The sequence below is a fragment of the Drosophila guanche genome, unplaced genomic scaffold (genome assembly GCF_900245975.1).
Source record: "Drosophila guanche unplaced genomic scaffold, DGUA_6, whole genome shotgun sequence".
NCBI lineage: Eukaryota > Metazoa > Arthropoda > Insecta > Diptera > Drosophilidae > Drosophila > Drosophila guanche.
Window position 1 is genome coordinate 4,117,659 of NW_022995746.1, and position 24,277 is coordinate 4,141,935.

At 40.6% G+C, this 24,277-nt stretch overlaps 1 protein-coding gene across 2 annotated transcripts in view; it reads right to left on the reverse strand.

Annotated features, from left to right (window-relative positions):
* Positions 1 to 24,277, reverse strand: part of LOC117582435 (fibronectin type-III domain-containing protein 3A) — a 116,629-nt gene that overhangs the window by 89,343 nt on the left and 3,009 nt on the right. The window lies entirely within an intron of this gene.

Below are 24,277 nucleotides of genomic sequence, written 5' to 3' on the forward strand. Positions count from 1 at the left end.
TTATTGATCAACGTAACGTTAAAGAGAGGGAAATATATGACATTGAATGATAATTTTGATGATTTTAAATACGAAAAGTCTTTACAATTAAAAGACAAGACTCAAGCGAATAAGTTTCCCACACTAAGAAATTATACAATGCTAGTATATCGATAGTCTCTACTGTCGAAAGACAACATTCTCTATGTTCCAGTACTTATACCCTTTCATACCTCCCAAGTACACCAGCTCTAATAAACGGAAGGACGAGGAACGATAAAACATTGAATAGAAAAAGGGAATGAAAGGTACAGAAGTAGAGGTGGAAGCACAGTCAGTATATTATTTATTTATGATGTATTTACACAGGTTCTAAAAGTGCTGAAAGGAAGGAAGGAGGACAGGAAGGACGTAACAAACCAGCGAGATGAGCTATGGCCTGAAATGATGACTCTGACCTCAGATTTGGTGTGAATGAGCAGGGCTATATATATACGAGTATACGAGTATAAGTATGTATGAGCGTGTAAGTGAGCGTAGTTAGGTGTGAAGAGAAGGTTAGGGACAAAATGAGGCATGTCTGCTGTTAAGAGCTGACACAATGGCATGGCGCCATTGCCACCTAACCTTGAACCTCTTGGGCATGAGAGATGTTGTGAAGAAGGTTGCGGACGTGTTTTCCGTTTTCCGTTTAAAGCCGAAAAAAAACCAAAAAAGTGAAAGATTAAACCGTTTGAAGTGGAGATGTAATCAGGCTGTCATGACCACTCCTCAACCGGCAATAATTCTCAACTCAATTCAATTGGAAATCCATTTGATTGTTATTAATTATATACAATTTAAGCACATCAAATAAACAACTTCTGTCGCTCCCTGGCAAACCGATAATTTGGCCACATTTATATGGCGGGCATAAAAAGTAAAATCGTAAAAAAGTGATAAACATAATATTTTGCAGACAGAGCAACAATCAATAGCAATAATAACAATGCAGGCAAATTACATGCCAATGTTTGGTGCGAAAATGCCAAAAGTCCAAACGAACAACAACCGCAGCAGGCAACAACAGACAAAATGGCTATAAAAAAAAACCCGGAGAGGAGAGAAACGTACCAACAAATGTTGTGTGTATGCATGCATGTTCAATTTTTATGTTTAGCTTCTCTGATTAATGTGCATTTGAAATGCAAAGGTCAAAGAGCGTTATCTGTGTGATGGAAAGATTGAAAAGATTTGGTCTCGAGTAGGGGACGAAAATCTTAAGCAAAACACATTCTCAGGGTTCTTTGCATCAACAGTTTTCCGCGGAAAATCGTTCAGCTTTTCCACAGATGCTATAATCATATTACAAATGAATTTAATTAAATATAATCACTCTTCTATCGATTGATGGCAATATATTGATGGTAAATCTTAGCACCCATTAGAATAATAATTTATTTTAAATGAATTTATGAACATTTTAATACAAATTAGCCTTCAAAATAATCATAAATGTTGTTCAACTACATACATAATTTCATGATTTAAATAACCAAAGCGGAAATTGATTCAGCAAAATATGCACACAAAAAACAGAGAGGTGAGCCTTAAACACCCACCACTTACACAATGATTTCCCATTATTTGCAATTAAGTTTATGACACCGTTGTGACAATCACCACACCGCAACGCACCACATGGCGCATACTTTATGTCCCCTCATTAAATTGAAACGCTCAAAAGCGGGCAGCAAAAAACAGACTGATGGAAAAATGCCACTATATTTCGTTCGTTCTGTTTATTGTTTTAAATGCAGCACACAAAATAATTCACAAATTGATGGCTTTGTTTGTTCCAAATGCAAAATCTCCGCTGTTAAAAGGAAAATAAATTCGGCTAGCTAAATAGAAATCGCATACAAAAATGAGAACAAAAACTAATTTCATTCCATTTCCATCTTTAGAGTGCACTTGTTGTCCCGCCATCGCATTGTTGTGCGCACTTTAACCTCCAAATTGACCAATTCTAATGCGCTTATACAAATCAATGGGAAAGAATGTTGAAAGAAATATATAATAAAATAAAAGAAATGCTTCGAAAAACACATACAATTGGGAATGGGAAATATCAATGAAAGAAAATGTAATCGTCTTAAGAAGAACAATATGCCATAGGAAGGAGAAACACACAAAAGAACAGAAAGAAATCCCATAAGAAGATTCATAAAGTCAAGGAGAAAGGAGCCAAGAGACTGAGTTGGAGAATGGGTCACACAGACAGTCGCAATTTTTCAATAATAACCTGTCTGAAAACTCTGTATTCAAATTAGAAGCAACAACTATATCCCACCAATATTTGCCACATTAAATCATTCACTAAATATTTCATGGTGATACCGAAGCACTCGCAAACCTCTAAACTGAATCTTTCACTCTGTCTGGACGACCTTGGGGTTGCCAAAATTTGACCCAATTTTCCCACGCAAAATAAACTTTTGCTTAAGTCTTCAAATCAGTGAAGATGCAGGCGCCTCAACAGCCACATCAACAACATATTTTGGGAAAAGTGCAAAAAACTATAAATAAAAGCATTAGGACATATATTTACATCTACTTTTTATGCAAACTCTAAAAGTTATTCGCTCTCTCTGGTTAGCAGCTATAAATTTGGTACTTATTTCGTTTTTTTCATGGTTGCTGTTCGCTGTTAACTAGCCATAATTACTAGTACTAGTGTACTCGTAGTTAAGTGGCCAATTTACGATGCTCTGCCCAGGAACGCCATGCAAACGGATTGTTATATAGTCAAAGTTGTATGCGGAAGGAGGAAAGGTAAAAGAAAGAGGGTTGGAAGGTGATGGTTTTAATTGGTTTGTAATTGAAATAAAGTTCTCAATAGATGGAAATTTAAAGGGAAAATAAATAACTGAAAATCGCTTGTTTCGCTTGTCAGCCATTAGGCAATAAAAAAAATAATTAAATAAAGTGACAGTACGAGTGCCTGGGGTTAGCGACATCTACAGCCTGCTTGTCAAATATTTATTGATTTCAGTTTCCGCACAGTCTGCTCCTCATTTCATCGCCACTTCTGTTCCCCCAAAGTGACCGCATGTTCCAGGCCAACTTACTCACTGCTACTTCTTTTCATTTTCCCGACAAAGTCCTTACATGCAATAAAAATTAAACTAAAATTTGTGCATGCCCACTTTGCCACTGCCCCATTACCTCGGCACTTTTTGCCTTTCCCCTTTATGTGTGCTCGAGTAAGTACTTCCCTTGCCACCAAGCCTTCCTACACCGACTGCACTTTTTTTTCTGTGACGGTCCTCGCTTTTCCTCTCTCCGTGACAAACGTGCTGACATTTTTCGCTCGACGCTTCGCATCAAATTAATGTTAGGAAAATATGCATATGCATGTCGAGTAAACGAGTATATTGTAAGCAAAATATTTGCACAATGGGGGCGGGAGATCCTTCGTGGGAGAAGGGGTGTATGAGCGGTGGTGAGGCGGGGTATGGAGCCAGGGTGGCAACATGCTAACGAGTGTCACTAATAGCAGCAGTAGCATAAAATGTTTGCTTAACAATGAAAATGCATTGGAAAACTGCGTGCCTCAGTTTTCCCTCAACCTCTTTCTCAGTTGCCCCTCCGAGTTTCTCCACTATTTTGGTCCGTGCCCTAAGCTGAAATGCATGTACAAGCTGGGACTGCGGCATAGACCCGAGGGGCAGCCATCAAGCAGGAGTTAGGGGAGAGCTCTAACTGACATTTAGTTGGCAGTCGGAGCGGCAAAGGCATTAGAGTGAGGAAGATCCCAGCTCCAACAAACAGCATCCAGCATCTACCATCCAGCTCCTGGCGCCAGCTGCAGGCTGCTTTTACCAGGAAATACCAACCCGGACCCCATCCATTCTTTTCCATCTCTCTCCCTCTATGCTGCTCTAGCACGGACCCAACTCTGCTTGCTATCCTTCTATGCAGCCCGAAGCTAGGGCCAAAGTGCGTGCTTAAATTCAGAAGAATTTACGTGATTTTAAATGAAAATTTCTACCAGCTCTGACCATTAAATAAGCCAAAAAAAAAAGTGAAAAAATTACGAAATTGTAAAATTTCTTTGGGTTTTAGCGGAATTTTTAGCCTGGACTCTGTAACTATTCCAGTTACATTTCAGAAAACGAGAGAGAGAACGCCCATTTTTATTCTATATACCTTTTTAATTAGTTTTGTTATATTAAACATTCTTAATTAACTTTTTTCTTTAGCTAACACTAGTAAATTAGACCAAAAATCAAGTCATTCTCGTATTTCTCGTTTTTCCTTCTTAGCTTTCTTTATAAATATTTAATGAAATGAAAAATTGTGCAGCTCTTTCTACTACAATCAAACAGACTCTCAGGAAATATTAGGCAATATTTATTTAACAGAGAAAAATCAGAAAACTTTAATCTTTTTTCGGTTAAATCTAATAAAAATATATCCTTTCAGTTATTCGCTTTTGTAGCTTCTGCCCAAGAGAAATAAGCATAAAGCAAAAATAATATTCTGCTGAGTGAGTTGTAAAAGTTTTCGTTCACTTTGTTGGTTTTTAATTTAGGAAATTCCTCAAGGTAAAATACATTGCGGTATGCACACAACAACAGCGTGATTAAGTTATTAGGAAAGTTTATTTCAGGGTCAAAAAAATTAGCGTCACGCGAGGGCCACGCGAAAAGGAAAGGAAAGCCACCTTTTCAATTAACAGTTGTGCAATTTGGAAAATCGCTGCATACTTGCATGCGCTCGGAAATCAAGAATGAAAAGAGGAAAAAGAACTCCAGGGGCAACTAGAGCAAACCAAACACCTGTTAGGTCTCAAAAAAGTAGGCGTGGCATATAAAAAGAGAAAAAAGAGTCTACCAATGGCTCTTTAAGAATCAAATATTTTATTGAGTGCAAAAGTTGGACTCATAATGAATTGAAGGTGTTGGATTTTATTTGCTTAAGTCGGATACATAGCTCAGGCCAATTTATCATACAAGTGGCTTGGGGTATTTCCTCAGCCTTGAAAAGCGTATGTCATGTTCGTTGCTGCCTAGTTAGTCTTTTCGTGGTGGTAGGAGTATTTCTATTTGGTTTTTTCTTCCGCTCCCTTTCCCATGGCTGCTCACATAATGAGCTTCAAGCCTCAAGCCTTTGCCGCTGCTTTGGCGTGACTAAAAGACGTTTTCTTCTCCTCCGTTTTTTTTTACACTGTTTTTTTGTATGCGCAAATTGTTTAACTATGAGGGTGGTTGCGGTAGCGTACCGGCAGTGTGAATGTTGTGCGGATCAGGAAGAGTTAACTACGAGGGTTGCCTACCAGGCAGAGCCTTGATTAAGCGGCGAAATTAAAGAAGACTTTTTGAGTGGGAGACTTTCGTTTGGTTTTATTTGACTTGCAGGCTAATGAAAGCAACATATATTTATGTATACTTTCTACTTTTCATCATTGTTTTCCCCTTATTGAATTAATTAAAATTATTCCCAGCAATCTCTTGGCAAAACTTTCATCATTTGCCAGTACTAGCCGAATTTCCGTCTTTATTCAAATATTTAAACAAATTCCGTTTCAGCAACAAGGAAAATGCAGTCCTACCTGAAATAAGCAAACAGTTCAGCTCTCCCCCTCTTTTATCTCTATCCGGACTGAAAAACCAACAAAAAAGAAGCAAATTTCACACCAATTTCATCAACAAGCGGAAGAAGAACTTTTGACAGACGCCTCAACTTCCTGATTTGCAAATCAACAAAATCAAGAAATAGCGGCGTGAGGGGGGAAGCCAAGACGACCAGAGGATACCCTAGATGGTGATGGTGGAGGCAAGAGCCTAAAGCACATTACATTTTTATATGTTAGCACAAAATCAATACATCCCACCCAGTCACGAGTGGCAGGAGACCAAAAGCGAAACCAACAAAAAACAGACTCCCCACAATGGCAACAAGGTGCAAAAACAGAACAAGACCTCGCGGGGGCTGCAGAAATGTTGTGCAAAATTTGTGGCATTGTTGAATGGCCAGGGAATGGCTGGAGCTAATCAAATAGTTGAACCAGATTCGCAGTTGAACGCTTCATTAGTTTTGACGCAACTTCGGCTCGAATAGGATGGTTGGGACAGGCGACAGCTGGTGGCATTGCCACAAGGACAGCTGGGGCTGTTGCTGCCACTGCCACTGCCACTATTACTACTGGCTGCTGCTGCTAAAGCCAAGCCACTCCCTTTGCACCACTTACAGCAAAAGAATTGAAATAAATGCGCACTTTCAAAGTCATTTGCAGGCAAATAGTCGCAGCGGGATTTTCCACACACACACACACACCCATACACCCTTGAACCACTCGGAGGGAAAACTTATCCAACGCTTTGGAGTTTCTTTAATTTTTTGCTTTTCTACTGCTCTTGTGCTTTGCTGAGCGGATTTTCCGCACTGTTATTTTTGTCAGGGGTCTGGCTCGCCCTGTATCCATTCCCCCCTCCTCCCCAGCACCCCATGGGGCAGCAATTGTTGCTTCGCCTTTCCTTAAACTTACTTCATTCGTGACATTTATTTGCGGTTTTTTCCTCATTTTTTCCTGCTTCATTTTTTTGGTATTTTTTTTGTTTTGTTTTTGGCTGTTTTTTCTGCCGGCTTTCTTTCTCTGTCTTTCCATTCAAGTGAGTTTTTCGTGGTGCAGACTTTTCCCTTTCGCAGCGCATTCAAGTACGTGTAACTTGTTTTGGGGCACACCCGCTCTACCTCACCACCGCTGCCTTCCATCACTAACATTCCCTGCAGCTCCACTTACTCCGGACTATTATAATAAGCGAGGCGATGCGGCACCTTTCGCTTTTGGTTTACTCTAGCTGAAAGGGGGTCTGCAGGATTTTAAAGTTAGTTGGGAGTGTTTGTAGATAAAGCTTATAAGGCATGAATGAGGTTATATGCATTCGGCTATGCATATCCCATGTGAATAACCATATATCTGCTGTTCAGTATCTATAAACTCAAACCTATTTTCATATTCCTCTTCAAAAAGTTTACAAAGATGCAAATGACTTCGGAAAAGAGAATAAAACGCATCGACAATTGTTGAAAACAAAAAGCATCCTCTTGATCTGTAAGAGTATTTAAAGCATTGCCTTAGCCAGTCTCAAACAACCTTTCTTTCCTAGATTTTCTTTTGGGTCTTGGGCAAAACTTGGGCGGTTCAATGCACGCGCCTGGCTTTGAGGATACCTCCGTTAGGAGACCAGAGTGGGGGGTTAGCATTTTTGCTTTGAGAAAGTAAATCCATAGCTGAGCAATGATTTGGCAGAAAGGAAAAATACAAATTTATACTTTTAATAGTATGTATGCAGTGACTCCATACTTAGATGATGAATGGTCTTTCACTGGCTGGATTTTGGTTCAATCTGCCATTCGCTGAATGACTTTTACGTAATATAGTTTAGCGGTTCGATGGTATTTCCGAGAGGGGAATAGAGAGTGCACTGTAAGTGGTGTACAATTGCTTTGACTCATTTTTGGGCACTCGAGACTGTCATTACGCTGTCACAATATTAGTTTGGGATTACTGGTGATATCTTTAAGTGCCATAAATGATATAATTGTTTTACAATACAGGGACAATCCAATTTTCTTGGAATTTCTACCTTTGTGAATTTCATTTGTGATTTCTAAGTCGCAGTTTGTACCCAATAAGCTTTAAATTCCAAGGAATTACCTCACCTTTTCATATCTGTTCATGAAAATCTCTTCAATGACATTCTTTTGCTCACTTTCGGCTCTCAATCTGTTTATCTACTACCATTTATTAGACCCCCACGCACACAAGACATTCCACACACTCATCTGTACTCCATCATGCTTCCATCTAATCCCCATCATTATTCCCATTTCGCACTTTTGTATATTTCACTTCAAGATTCCCCAACGGACGAAGCTTTTTATTTGAGGGAACTTTTACATTAAATGGCACGAGCATTCGATTACCTTTCACCTCAAAAAAAGTGACTGGAGGAATTTCAATTTATTATCTAACCAAGTTTGGTCACAGGGGAGTAAACCTACACCAAACCTGCCAACGTTAAAGCTTCTGCCCTGATTATCATCTGAAAGAGAACTAACCACAAAATGAAAACGCTGTAGACTTAACGGGCTCCTCACAATCTGTTCAATGTTCGCACTCGAGAACCTCATACACAGAGCTAACACTGCCTGAAGCTTTAAGCACACGCCACTACCCACACAAAAACCATACCCATGAAGCACCCCACCAACCCCGCCTCCGTTCAAAACTCAACTCAATTACAGTTTCAATTGCAATTTTAAACATTTTCCTATTCATTTGCATTCATTCGGCGGCCGTAGGTACCTACTCCGCAAAAAGCCAACAGCAAACAAAAGTCAAAAAGCTCATCATGTAGCGGCAACAAAAGCGCGCCCAAGCACAGACATAGACACTCACGCGGAAACACACAGCCAGAGGAGTCAGACACAGACACAGGTACAGACACAGCTACGACATGGACAGGCACAGCTTTCATTGGCTGAGCTCCATTGAAGCAGAAGCTTAAGCTGATAAGGCATTTGAATTTTTTACAGTTGATTTAGCCCCGAAATGAAATGAGAATTTTCACCTGTTGCCAGCTTAAAAGCCTACGAACGTCAACCCCCTCGGGTGTATGTAATGGGAGAGGGGAGGGGGTGGATAAAAAGCGAGCAGATAAAGCCAACAAACGGAGAGTTCGCTCCAACCTCCTTTCAACCTGGTGTCAAATGAAGCAAGCATCGCCGTATGGACGGTGCCAAAAGTCATAGAAAGTGCTACACTGCAAGAAACTCGGTGAAATATTAAAGGAAAATTAAAATTCTCACATACATAAGTTTCTCCAACTTATCAAATGTATCCTGATGATTCAAACAATTGTATGGAATAAATCTAAATAATTGTTTGTATTATGTTTTTAATTCAAATATCCCCAATTTATTGCAGTGCATGCAAAGAGTCTGCCATACAGGACGTTCCTTGTGGAGGAGTGAGCTCTAGATAAGCGAGCAACGTAGAATGCCAAAATGTAATTAGGAAAAGTTTTGCATTAAGATCACATTAATGCATTTTAAACGCCAAAAGTAGAACTTTTCAGTCCCATAGGCAAAAATACTGAAAATAAAAATGTGCAATTAAAGTTGCACTTAGCCTCAACTTTTATAGCTGCTTTTCGTACCGGCCCCACCAAAATCCGCCTAAAATTCACCATCCCTGCCCTTCCCGTTCGAATTTTCCCCTAGAGGTCCGATCCGCTCACTGCTGTGGCTGCTGGTGTGTCGAACTTTTGCGCAGTTTTTGAAAAATTGATTGCATAATGCGACACAACAACTGAAGTTGACGAGCGGCGACAGCAGACGAAACAAGAGAACGACAGCGGGGCAGAATTGGGTGGTAAGGGTGATACGAGTATGTGTGAGGGGGGACAAGGGCAGAGGAGCAAAAGCTAGACAACGCGATAGATGAACTGACAACCGTGGAAAGCGTGGAGTGAGCAGCAGACTGCATCTAATGCTAGTTGGTTTATGCGGGATTAAAAGTAATGAATTGATTTTGCTGGGAATTGGAGATAGAGGAAATATTTGACATGTTATGTAGGGATGGCCCAAGTTTCATTTTTATGATCTCTTCACTCCTTAAATATTTTCCCAAGTTCATGATGTGAATTTCCGCATGAACCCCAACCAATTGCCTGATGCTTGCATGCGATATCCCTAGCAAAAAAAAAAAAACATTGCCACCTCATCATCAAGCAGCGTCATCTTCTTCTGTCATGTTCGCGCAGACTTTGGTCGCGGTTGGTGTTGCTGCTTCTGCTGCTGCTTTTGCTGTAGCTGTTGCCATCGTTGTTGAAGCAACGTGACAGCTGTTGCTGCAACAACATCGTGGTGGTGGCAAGTGGTAGTCATAATAACAATGCCGTCAACACCAAGCGCCAGTCGCAGCCTCTCAACTTCTTTTCAGCCCTTCGTACTTATTACGTAGCTGTTGCTGATTGTTGTTGTTGATGCTTGTTGCTGTTCTTGTTGGCGTTGATGTTGCTGTTGTATGCAACAAATTGCAACAGTCTGCCACAAATTGCTGTAGGGACTGGTTGGGCAGGGGGCATCAAGTGAACTCTTGTTTGCCAATAATGAAATGCAATATATTTACATGCCGCCAACAGGAATCATTTATTGGGAAAGACGTATTACTTATATGTAATTTCAAGTAATTTCCTGCCATCACTGAGGTACTCGATGGGTGACCCCGATTCATCCAGTAAATTTACAGATTTAATGGGAAAATATGTAAAATTGTTTTGATAAATGAAGTTGTCAAAAGTTACCCAACGTCTAGGAACGATTTAAGAAACATATATTTAAATAAAACTTAAGACTGCATCCAATTTATGTGGACTCTAATTGGTGACCCGGCTGATCTATTATTATATCATACCCACTCTAATGGCTTGATTTCCAGCTCAGTTACGGTGCAACAAAAACCCTGGAGGAGCCCTCAACACTTAAATATTTTGGTTCACTTTACCCCCCAATTCGCGGGTGAAAAATCTACAGCCAGCAATTTGGTATCAGGCCAGGCACTATCAAATTTAGCCATTGAACCCACAATTTCGATTCGGAAAACGAACTGAGGGAAAAGCATCAATAACCTTTCACTCGTCTGAGCTGTACTCAAAGCCATCAAACTTTCGGACCTTGTTTTTTGATTATTTTCCTGATGTTGAGGCTATCCCAATAATTGCCAACCGAAAACCCTCATCAGTCATGTTTCCTTTATCATTTGGGGAGAAAACTCTTTTTCGTTTGTTTCCTTGGGCTTTCTGGCGCTCTCTTCAAAACAATTTGTAATGCAACACTTGTTGACCGAAAGCCATAAAGTGAAAAGTCCATGCAAGCCCAAAAGCAATCATTTCCATCAAGATGATGCAATAACAAAACATGGATGAATCTTCGTATAATTGCTAAATGGAAGGAGGGAGGAAAATGTATCTCAGCATACAAATTGTTTACTTAGCAACCGAAAAATAAAAGCCTGCAAGCAAAAACATCCTTTAGAATTTCAAGATACAGTATTTCCTGGTAATGTATTTCGAGTTCTGTCTCTTCCTTTGGGGCACAAATAACCATTCCGGATATCCAAAACAATTACACACTCATGGCACCACTGAAGAGGATTCCGATGGCAATGCAAACCCACAAACAGGACCTCTCCAATCATGACGATGATAATTCAATACGCTCAAGATGGCCGCAAGTGTTGCACTTGACGACACCAGACAGCCATGAATCCCATGGTCGGTTCGGAATGCGGGGGGTACAAAAATCGGCTTGTAAACATGGCGTAAAGCATGACAAGGATAACAATGCCGATGACATAAACACGAACAATGCCACAGTATTGGAGTGGGCCGCAGAGAGAGAGAGAGGGATAGAGAATGAGAACGAGAGCGAGAGACAGCTTGGAATTGGGTTTTGCCTTTCAGGAATTGGGATTCGGTTTGTGTCCGATTCATATGCCTGAATGGTACAATTGTCTGCCTCCTGTTGTCGGTTCTGCTCCGTAGCACTGGTCGTCGGATGGAAACACTTTCCCATTGAAGCTAATGAATGTCATGAGCAGAACCGCACAATTGTACAAGGACTAGGAACCTACGCGGGTTGATTTCTTGGTTTATTGAAATGGGTATTGAGAGTATTAATAATTCGAATAAATAAAGTCTATGGCAATGACCAGAGCTGCATCTTAATTTATAGAACTCTACTACAAGTACTTTTCCCCTCAGATACATTCTCTAATGATGATGAAGTAGATTCACTGTCAAAATTTCCTATAAGAACTCTATACGAATTTCTACTTCTTGGTAACACCAACACTTTGGTCAACAATCACCTAACTTTGGTTTTCATTATTGTAATTCAAGCGAAACCCATTAAACGCACCTCGCTGACTAGAGCGAACATTTCTTACCATTATTTTGTTGACGATTATTATGTGATATTCATGTCAGTCACATTTATGGCCATGGGTTTTGATGAGGCTTTCTACCATTGAGTGTCACCGAACGACCACAAGACTCAAGGCGTTCTTTATCATGGGATTGGGGCTTGGGGTTGTTCTAGGGGCGATGTCTGAGCGATTCGATGCTTGCATTTGGTCAGTGCACCACTCATCGGACAATGGACAAGGCTAAGCTGGTTGGCCATTGAACATTGAACATTACTCACCGCCACAAATGAATGAGCGATCAGGCTTTGGTAACATATATGCCTGCCTCCACCTAACCCCTTCCAAAATGTCAGACTTGTCTCTGTCGCTTTGTATGCGTGTGCGTGTGTGTGTGTGTGTGTGTGTGTGTGTTGGCCATGTCATACAACCTATCACAAAAGCAAAGGGGGTGTTTGGTGGGATTGGAGGTGATGTGTGCGACTTCTACACGTCGGAGGCATAATTGAAAATTGACAGTTTATTGCCATAGACACGCCCATTTTTGGCCTTCTGCCTCCCGTATAGTAGGCCATGATGAAAATAACAAATAAACGTACAAACACACACCCATACACACACGCAACAATAAACTCACCCACATCCACACAGAATGGAGGACAAAATATCAGTAAATGAGCTTTAATTTCGACAAAATAGCCAGCAAATTCCCATTGTTCAATGGAGTTTGCCTCTGGGCGGAACACAACAGAGGATTCTAGCCCATACATTGGGTGGTTGGGGAGGTTTGGCGTGGTTTAGTGGCGTTTTGGTGCTAGGTCTGTATGTAGGTGGCTTACCGATGTCAGATATGCCCCAAAATGCACTATTATTTTGTGGTAATTGGTTTTGTTTTCGAAAATCCTATTGTTACTGGAGTGCTCCTGGAGCTGCTTGGCTTGATGAAGCTGCTGCTGATGCCGCTCATGTGGATGATGTGCCATTGTAATCTCACGTAGGGCATTTATTTTATATGTTTTCACAGCCCCCATAATGATGCGACTCTGTTTTGTACATTTATTAAAACATTGGTGAAGCTGAACACAGGCAAAAACTAACATTTTAATGAAAATGCTTTACAAGTTGTAATATTATACTATATTTTGCACTAATTAAGTGCACTAATTGCTGCCACTAAGCTGACTGTGGCTGCCAGTTTTGTTTCGGCTGACGCTACTGTGTTGCACCTGAGATGCTGTCGGGGTTGTTTTCCCCAGTTGATGTTGCTAAGGTTACTTTTGCCACACTGCCACTGCCACTGCCACTAATCCTGACTGATACTGTGGTCTGAGATGTTGTACGAGCTCTTCTTGGTGGCCGCTGAAAATTGCGACTTATGTGGATGTAACCTCTGCAACATTTTCTCTTGTTGCTGCTAGAGTGACTGATGTAGCAGTTGCTGTTGGCTGATGATTATGTCAGCAGTGATACAGCTACTGCTGTTGCTACAGCTTTCGTTGATACTCTTGCTCCTATTGTAACTCTTGTTTCGTCTGCTGTCTGCTGATAATTTTCCGCTTGCTATAAGTTTACGCTGATGATTGTTGCTTGCCACTGTTAAGTATCGCCCGTGTTTGCTGCGGCTTGTTGCTGCCACACCATCACTTTTGTTACTTCTGTTAACACTGTTGCTTTTGTTTCTGCCCATTGTTGCTCCTGTAATTTCGGTTCATGTTGCTACTGTATTTATGGTTGCTTTTGCTGCGGCTTTTGTTGCCGCTGCTCCTTTTCACCCCATGGGGAGCAACAGTTGGGAGCAACAGCTTTTATTCACACCACACAGCCAGCCAGCCCCCGCACAGCTTTTGCATATTTAATGTTCTACTTAACCAAGCCCAAGGCCCAACACATCCCTTTCCATCCCCCAATCCATTTCCTGGGAAAAAGCCCAAAATCAACGTCGAGTGTGCACCAGCCCCAAAATTTATTTGTGGACAGGTGTCGTGTTTATGGTTAAACATCCGCATGGGAATTTCAATTGTAATTGAAGGGGTTTTGTTCAGGGCTGGGCTGCTTGTTTGCTGTTGTTACCTCTTTTGTTCGGGTAATTACAGGGCACTGAGCTAGGCCACTGGAGGGCGCGCTGGAGCATGGAATATACAAGAATTAAATTGAGAAAGGCAACAACTACTCAACTGTTTATGTTTAGTTAAACTTTTAGGTTTAAGATATTATAATTAAAAGCGAACAGTTTAGACTTAATTGGCATTTGAATGCGAGTGATATAGTTAAGCTTTAAAGGAAATTTCACACTGCAATTAAAGCACTAAAAATGGAGTCAGAATCAGATCCCCCAAACACCACTTGTACGGGTCGGAACTCAACTTTAACTTCAAGATCAGCAATCTAAGCCAAAAGGATTAACTTCTCTGAGACCTCTCTAGTGGTCAGCGTTCTGAAAGGACTTTGCTCTCCTTGAACAGCCTCCCACTGAAGATTAGTTTGGCCTTTAATTTGCAACTTTCGAGTTGCCTTGTAATCATTGCAAGTCGCCAAAGCGAGGGTCCTATAGTTCTGGGTTCTACACAGTTCAAGCTTTCTCCCAAACCCAAAAAAAAACACAAAGAAATACAAAAAGGGAAAATGAGAAGCAGGAAAAACTTTGGCGCCAAGACGACATTTTAGGCCAAACACAAGGAACAACTTTTCCTCAGACAGACAGACAACAGGGGAGGGAAAGTTGGGCGGGCGGGTGTGTCGTTAAAAGTGGGATGCGACTGTAACTGTAACATATTTGCATAAATTTTGCTGTGTCCCCAGCGCCGAAACGCGACCAAGTTGTGAAGCCTGTCAAAGCGACCAACTGTCCAAAAGATGAGGGGAAAATCATCACACAAACTGAACACCGACAGAAAAATATTGGTCAGATTTGATAGATTTATGAGATGTCCATCGCTGACCTTTTGATATAAAATCGATAGCAATGTCAAAGCGCAAACAATTTTCAATAAAATTCGCAACAGCGAAAAAAATCCTATTTATCCCAGCAATGAGTACAACTGAAAGCCAACTAGATTGTCGGAAGAGCCCTAAGCGAAAAAATTAGTTGTGCAATAAAGAATAGTTAAATGAATGATAAAAATGTTCTGTGATAACAAAAACCACACAAACAGCGAGTTAATAAAATGTTCTTGCTAAATAAAAAGCATTTGCAATTTACACTATTTTTTATCTAGATTTTTTTCACTGTACGCAAAAATTCGGCTATCTAACAAATTTCAAAGTTGAAGGTGGGCTGGAAAAATTAGCAAGCTGTCGAAGGGCAACAGAGACTGTGAAGACATAGTAGAGAAAGAAAGAGGGAGAGACCGAGGCAGAGGCACAGACAGAGATGGAGGCTCCCCCAGAGACACACACACAGAGACGAGGTCGGAACAAGTGACAGCGCTCCACAGTTCAAAGTTGAAATCATGAGAATTACTTGGCAAAAAAAGTTTCTGCCTTTTCTCTCACAGTTTTTGTTTTGTATTTTTCATTTTCCATTGGGCGCTGGTGAAAGGTGCGAGATGAGTTTGCCACTCAAATTATGTGTCATTATGCATTTGTACTTGTACGAAACATTTTTTCAGTTTTTCTCCACCTTTTCACATTTTGTTACTCCCCAATTTGTATTTCGTTTTTGGGTATAAATATGTTTTGTATTTATTTCATGGCTTTTGTTTACCTGTGAAATTTGTTAGGCTTTTGATTTATGTATTATGTTAACGATTTCCAGCGTAGCCCCGAAAATCATTTGTCATACTCGTAGGCGGAGATTAACATTGCAAATTGATGAATGAGATGGATTTTCCAGATGGGAATCGAAGTTTCTTTTCTTTTTTTTTTGCGGTAGAGTTTGGGTGTCAAGAAAATGAACTTGACTAATCTTGGATGAACTTTTGTTATAACTAAAATTCTGCGAAGTTGAGGGTAACTTCCAAGTAACATTCTTTGTGCTCCCCACAGAATCAAAACAATGCTATGAATAGAACTGCTTCACTCGAGCATTCAATTGGACATGCAGCAAAAGTTCAGTTGTTTTTTCCTCGTTATTAAATAATCATTGACTAGAACCTTTAATGTGTAAATTAGTTAGGGTAAACAAGCCCTAATTTAACCACAAATCATTTCTAATATTTGAACTTCAAAGCAAAGGTATTTCCATTACTAAGTTAATAGAGAAATTTTCATTAATTGCACATGCAACAAACCCACTCTTTCACCTGCAAATAGACAAAAAGTGGCATGTAGAATATCAAGAATAAATCCACTTAAACTGTTTTCGTTTTCGCTAACTCAAGTCCGAGTCCTTCAACTCTTGAGAGCCACTCCAGCGAACTAGTTCACACAGGTTGAGTTCTTGTACATGTGACACAGAAAATACTTGCATTGTATGACAAGTGGCCCAGTAGCTTAGAGACAAATCAAAGTCAGCTCAGGCGGCGCTCATCTCTTAGGGCATTTCAAATTGCAATTAGCCACACAACAGCAAGCCAAAGCGATTAAGTCATGATTTTGATGGCTGACTGAGAGACACATACTCGTACGTATGCTCAAAGCAGGACAGAGATGGAGACAGAGAGAAAGAGAGAGACAGAGAGTTGAGAAAGAGAAGGGAGACGAGAAATGGGAGCCAAATGGAGGTAATAAACGTGCGATTACTTAACTTCATACAAATGACGATGTCGAGGAATTGTCGCATTGACAAAACTCAAATGGCGGCAAACACGCACACGGAGAGAGGGAGAGAAAATGATTGGTAGAGTGAGTGACGGCAAGGGATATACGTAGAGTGAAGGAGATGGGTGGAGGGAACATTAAACAATTTGTTTCACATTTGTGGAACCATTCAGTGCTGGCTCGCTAAATCCCGTTCTCTCTCTCTCTGTCTCTGGGTCTCATGAAAACTTTTGCCAGGAATTGTCTACGACTTCATCTTGTACAAGTGTGAGTCTATTCTGTATCTGTGTGTGTTCTATGTGTGTGTGTGTGTTGTTCGTGTGTTAGTTGTATAACATTACAAAACGGTACACATGTGCAATCTGTCTACGGGTTAAATTTGTTACGTTGCACACGCCAAGCGAACATAAAAAGTGCATCTTCAACTTGGCACCAATCGACACTAAAGATTGCTTAGAGGAGAAACGGAAAGGGGCCTCCCATTTTGCTGTACGTAACACACCCCACCCAATCCCACACCATAACTGCTCCTGCTGTACCTAGTTTCGTATCGTATGCAAATTGTCGTTTAAGCAAAAAAAGAAACACGTGACCCTTGTTCGACAATCGCTTCATATATTATTTAAGAACCATGTAGAGGAAAGGATTTCATTTTACTACGCAGCAAAATGTGGAAAGGAACGCTACCAAGGACAGTCACAGGGAAAAAAGGAGCCACCAAGGAAAGCTGTCCAAGGGAAAGAATTTTCGTAGCTAAATGTATGAAAAGTATTTTAAGTGCTCTGTTGGACTAATCAATGCACAGCTCAGGTGGAATATTTCTCAGGAATTTTGATTGACTGAGACTTTAATGAGTGCCTCTTAACGAGAATCAACCAAGATAACCACATATCAAGTGACATTTGTGTGTTGCTGGGTGTGTGGAAGAAACAGAGCTGGCTAATGAAATTCTTGGAATCAATTACAATACGAGTGTCGTTCGAAGTAGCTACAACCACAACTAGATTTGGTTGCACATATCCACACTTTGATGCCCTTCACTCCGGGATTGTGTGGATGCACCTCAAATTGAAAATAAAACGAAACATTCTGCACAAATCGAAATCACAAATGGAAGAGCAACCCAACGAGCCAAGAAAAAATTGGGACAGGGGATGGGTTGGTTATCGAGCGAGAGTTAAAGTTGCATATGCATTTCATTCTCCCCCTCTTATATTTCTCTGTCTTTCTCTCACTCTCTGGTTAGACATCTCTGCCAGTTGTCGTCGTGTCAAACTGCCAACAGCTAAAAGTCTTTGGCCAACTGGGGAGAAAAAAATCAGACAAAAAACAGGGACTTGGGACAGCTTGGATGGATAAAAGGCGCTGTGGAAAGGAAAGTGTGGTACCCATTAGATTTCTGTGAATTTAAGAGATTAAATCATTGATTTTCTTCAGGTTTGGGTATTCCACGAATCAAAAAAACTCACAAAATGTAGTGATAGAATAAAAATGTTCAGCCGAAACGATGTGGAAATGATTCCGCTCAAAATAAATATCCAAACAGTTTTTTTCCCTTTACTTTAAAATTTTCTAATTATCCTATAGGGTATCAAAATAATCGACACATCAAAATCTAAATCACTTTTAAAGCTGCCGCGGATTTGGAAATCCAACAGAATCCTACAAAACCTAGCAACCTCGACAAGGAAAAAATGTGTGGAAAAATAGAACGAAAGGAGAGCGAAAACTACAGCAACTGTCAAATGCATTATCATGCCATCTCTTTGCCAGAAGTTCAAAAGGTAAAAACCAAAGGAAATGCAGTCAAGTGCTTAGAGAAGACGACCAACCAGATCTTTTGTGAACTTATTTAAGATTAAAAATGGGAGACTAACGACAAAAGACTCTGAATGAACTCGGGTTAACTGATGAAAATAACTTTGAAAAGCTAGATGGATATTTTCAGATACTTTTTCATTAACAATATTAGAATAGAGTTATTTTAAATGAAAGCTTTTCAAATGGATAGCAAAATTTGCTGGGCTGCCATAGCTTTGTAGTGTCGTCAGATGTGACGATTAATCCCTAACTGTCTACATAAGAGCTCCACACTCTCTTCATTTGGCACATACAATTTGCAATTAATATTCAATTAAATCCTGTCGCAAAAAAACTCATACAAAGCTTTTTATCTGAGGTGCAAATAACAAAAAAATAAATTTTTACAATTATTGGATTTGTTAGGCTTTCACAATCAATGATTTTTCATTATTTCAATATACTCTTAATTACCTTGGGCTTTCATTGTAAACAAGATTAATAGACAAGTAAGTTTATAGTCAATTTAATGCGGATATAATTCCCCTTTTATTTGCAAATTCAAAATGGAATTCCATGCCAAAAGAAACTCCAACATAAAAATTACACCAAATAAAGTTCGTTTGGCAGATCAAAAGCAATCAATCCGATAAGTCAAAATGATTTACAATACACACACACAGAACATTGTTTACCACTTGAAGTAATTTTCACCTTAATGTCAGAATAAATTTGATGTAAAACGCTGCCTTACATATTTTCCATTTACCTAACTACCTGCCTGCTTTTTAAATCCGCTTAAAGCTTTCTTCACATAAATTTTCCACAGAATTTGGTGCACATCTAAGCTCTTATCATAGTTTTACTTCATGCTGGCTAGAACTCAAACAAATTAAATCAATTCCCCATCACGCATACGCCACGTATAACATACATTCCTCTTTCTCCTGCTAGTATAAAGTTTTCCATATATAGTTATATGTACCATGTGCAACTTTAAGGTGTACAACACCCCATAGACAAAGTAAGGAGTAGAGCATAGTTAGGAGCAGAGACTGGGCTCTCTCTCCCTTATACTTTTTCCTGGTTTATGTTTTTAGGGGTTAAGCATACACGGTTGAGGCATTTAACAAAGTTGAAGGCAACCACACAGGCTTCTTCCAACATATGTGCGGCACGGAAGAGCATGGCACTCCTGCTGCACTTTTCCTTGGCAGCTTGAGAAACTTTTTACCCATGACTAAGAAACTTTTACGCCAGCCCAGCCCAGCCCCATCGTAAGCAACCCTCTAGGCAAAAAATGTTCAATTGTTGCACTTGTCTCTGTGCCTCACAGTTTCTTGTTCTTATTAGGGTCTTTGGATATATCTTTGAGTTCTTTAAAGCTGGGGTTAGCTCTCTATTTGGGGGGGTTTCCTACACTTATAGCGCTCCAATTTTTTGTGGGGTTTCCTACGCCTCTAGCTGTCTTTGTGGGTTTCTGTAGGCTGGAGCTGAATTTTTTGGGTGGCTACCAATTAACTTGTGGCTTGGAATCTGTGGACGGACTTTTGTGGCAATTATAATGGGATATAATTCTGGTTGAAATGTTTTTTCTAGCAGCTGAATGCTTTTAAAGGTTGTGATAAAGTTTCTCTCCCCATGGAAACGACGGTTGGGGACGACCGGCCACTCGACTATCCTTCGAGCCTGGCATCGCACCACCACCACATCCTGAACCGCAGAAATACACACAGCACAGCGAGAAATAGACAAAGCGAAAACTTTGCTTGTTTGTCATGTTTGGTTTTTGGTCTACAGCTCGCCAATTTGCGAAACAATCCAACCGTAAATGTGCGCCTCTCTCTTCATCTCCCTCTATCTTTATCTCTATCTCTGTCTCTGTCTCTGTCTGTGTGACAAAATCCCTTTTGCATCTCTAGCGCTTATAGCGCTTTAATTAAGTTCGACTTGAGCCAGATTGTTAGACCAAGTTGTGTGTGGCGTCTGCCACCCTAAAAACCTGATTGAAAGTTGCAAAAATTGGTGTCAACACATGGCCCAAAACCCAACCAATAGTACTCTCCAATCTCCATCTTTATTCCTGTAGAAGTTTTTAGCATTTCATTAAAAACTTTATCCAACTGTTTGTCGATTGTGCTGCCACGTGTGTGTTTGCACGTTGCCCGACAACTACCTACAATTGAGAGTGTTAAGGATAGATTGCGGCTTTCGGCTAGAAAACTTACAAAGAAAAACAAAATGGCTAAAAGTCAAATTGAGCTTTCGAAATGAGTTTGAACGAGCAAATGATTTGACTTGCTGACAGATTGACATCAGACTCAATTGCTCTCAATGTGTATAACATTATTAGATAGTTGTTAAGCTAATATTTATCTAAGGGATTCTTATTGAAACCTATGGGCCAAATATGAGGCTCGGTGTTCAAGGCAGAAATGTTTCTAAATCAATAAAAAGAAAGAAAAAAGAGACAAAGAGTCAATCTAATCTGATTTATTTGTGTCGGATCTTAGAGGTATTTTGGCTACGGAGAACGACTCATGCTATTTCCTAATTAATATTCTCAGAGATTGTTTTCCCAAAGAACAATCTATTCTTATCCTCTCCGAATGTTGAAAATACAGAAGTTTGCTCGATTTCGAGAAGTCTCGAGAGAGTTAAATCGACAAACCCCAAAAGCAAACATTTGGAATGGGGATTTAAGATATAGAGAGAGAGAGAGAGAGCGAGAGCGACATACAGAGGACCACCTCCTTGCCTTGCAGACAGATAGACACATATCGCAGTAGACAACCCATGACTAATGCCACGCAATGCATTATATAAGTGCTGCTAATGCACACAAGAACATGCAGCAGAAATTGCAAATGGGGAGCGGAGCGGGAATTTTTGGAAGCTGGAAAAGTGGAAAATGAGAGAATCGCTGTGCCGAGGGCGAGGGGCAGAGAAGAGGAAGCGGAGACAGCGACATACCATTGCCGCAATATGACGCATACGCATACATTTTATGGCCAACAAATATGGTAAAAACGGGAGAGGCCAAGGCAGATACATAGTCAAAGTCTGTGGCAGTGGCAGCAGGCAGCAGGCAATGGCAGGGTGAGGCAGATTACTGTGACTTCATTATGAGCTCATGCCCGTAAAGTGCAGCAAAAGCAGCAAGCCCCAACCCCCGTAACCCGAAATAATTGTAATCCAGAGGCCCAACCAACCAACCAACGAGCGAGCGAGCGAGCGAGCGAGCGAGCGACAACTGCCAACATAAGCCAAACATTAATAATAAACAACTTACAAGCCATAAACCAATGGGATGCCGTCTACCAACAATTCCCGCGGCAGCAACGAGCCTCAAATAAATTACACCCAGAAAAATAAACAACGAGAAAAAAACCAGAGAAAATTACATTAAAAGAGCGGAAGAAAGAGAAGGGTTTGAGGGCCACCATTCAAAAAGCTGAAAACGCATTGCCAGTCAACTCCGAGGCTGCAGCACAAATGTTGGTTGGCTGTCATTGAGGCTTTTATATCCTTTAAAAAACTTCTTTATCCATCGTTGAAAGCTCGCAATAATTTGTTTGTGGATAGATTGTTCCCAGGTTTCTACCAAATGAAATAGTTACCTCAGATAATTAACCGGAACACCTACTCAAAATCCACATACCCTCTCTGCACAAATAGGGTATAGAGCATGCACAGTGAGTGCTAAAATTATGACAACAGGCGGCTGATCCTGCACTGGCTATAGCCCAACAAAAAAAAACCAACATAAAAAAAAAACGAAATGTTAAAAATGGAAAAAGAATTCTCTCAACTGCCAGCCAAAAACCAATGGAGATGGTAAAAATTGACACTGGACATGGGGACATCGAATGGACACGGACGTGGTACATGGACACGGACGTGTGGATGTGGATGTGAATGCACGATGGCGACAGACGACAGGCGACTGACTGAGGCAAAACGGGTACAGACAACAGAGGCGAATGATGCATGCCACATGCTACGCACTTTGCACGAACGCACACACACAAGAGAAGCTAACAAACCAAACTGATTCTCAGCTTCCCAAATACCTTTTCTCCCAAATCAACGAGAAGTGGGTTTTAGTTTTGGGATTTTTGGAATTGTTGGAATTTTCTGTATTTATTCTTTATTGCTAAAAAATAGTTTGCTAGCTCTGCAAAAATATTAAATAAATTCGTGGAATTGGCCATCCTATATTTCCTTCCTACATTCACCTGTTTTTCAAAACATACAAAACCATTTTTTAGGGTGTTACCAAATCGAAAACCCGAACAAAATCTTACACAAGTCGCACTGTTTTCTTGGAACATCCTTGAAAAGAAATCAGCAAAATGGCGACAATGTACAGTAAAAGGCAAATGAAATACAACAGCTAAAAAGACAAAAACAGAAGGAGAAAGACAAACCATGGATAGAGGGACGTACGAGGACGTAGATGGCTAAACAAAGATAAAAAAAATGTTTTTTGGCAAAAAGCCTTGGGATGGCACCGAGAAAAAAATTGTTAAAAACTGTAAAACTCGTATGTGTAAGTGAAAATTGGCGAAAAACCGGCACAACAAAGGGGAAAATGGACAAACCATTCTCTCTCACTCTCTGGGAAAACGCGGTGGGGGCCGGGAAAAGAGTGAGAGAGTTGCAGCAAAACGACATCGAGGAGTCCATAAGACCACAGCATGTGGCGGATCAGTGCAAAAAAATGGAAAGACCTACAATATGGGCTGAAAAGAGGTCGGGGCTCTTTTGGCAATGGGAGAGTGGAGTGGTGTGGTGTGGTGTGGTGTGGAGTGGCGTGCAGTGCCGTGGCATCCAGGAGCGATAGGAGACTCTGGTGACACTGTGTCATCTGCATACACAAAGAGTCATGCCATACCTCACACACACACACACAGCAGGATATGGTCAAGCTGGCGCACAGGCAATTGCCTGGTAGTTTTCGCCACACTCTGAGGATGACTTCCATATGCGCCACGGATTGATCCGAGAAAGAGATGCAAATATACAATTTAAACATAGATGGAGAGGGAAGGGATATGGTGGGCAAATTGGAATCTATACCTGGTTCAGGTTGAAACCCAAAAACTCGATGCAAATTGAAACAATTCCTGGTTTCATTCACAGCGGAAAATGGCAAAAGTGAAACGGATTAGATGACACTGCAGGATAAAGTCAACAGAAAAGAGAGGGAAGAGGAGTGTGAGAGAGAGAGAGAGAGAGCGAGGGAGAGATGGTGCTATCACTGGAGGCAGGCAGACAGTCTGCCAGGTGTCGTGTCTGTATGGCAGGCAGTTGATAGCCAGCGATTTAAAAAAATGGAAGGAAACTGATACTGTATTTAGGTGCTGAGAAGGAGATTTTTTGTTAGGAAGTGTTAATGGCAAATGACAAAAGGAAGGAGACCAAAAGGATATCCATGACAGAAAGGTGAAAAGGGGGACACTGTCAAGCGAACCTTTAAGATGATTTTTCGCAGATATTTTCACAGTGTTCCTACCATTTTTGAGTATATATTTCAAAATCGTATACTCCTGCTTCCTGTTGACAGCATGTTGATATAATTTTCCATTTTCTTTTGTATGTCCTCAGGTATCTTCTGCTCTAGGGTTCAACCTCAAGGCAATTACCTCTCAATTTGCAAGTCCACCTTTGACTCTTTGTGTTTAATCCTCTGATGGCAAGACAACATAGACACCCTCACACACTCCCACAGAATACAGTACAACCTGCCTATGTCAACGTGGGAGGCGGCCGCCCCAGAACTACTTATTGCATAGCCAAACAAACAGATTATTTGGCAAA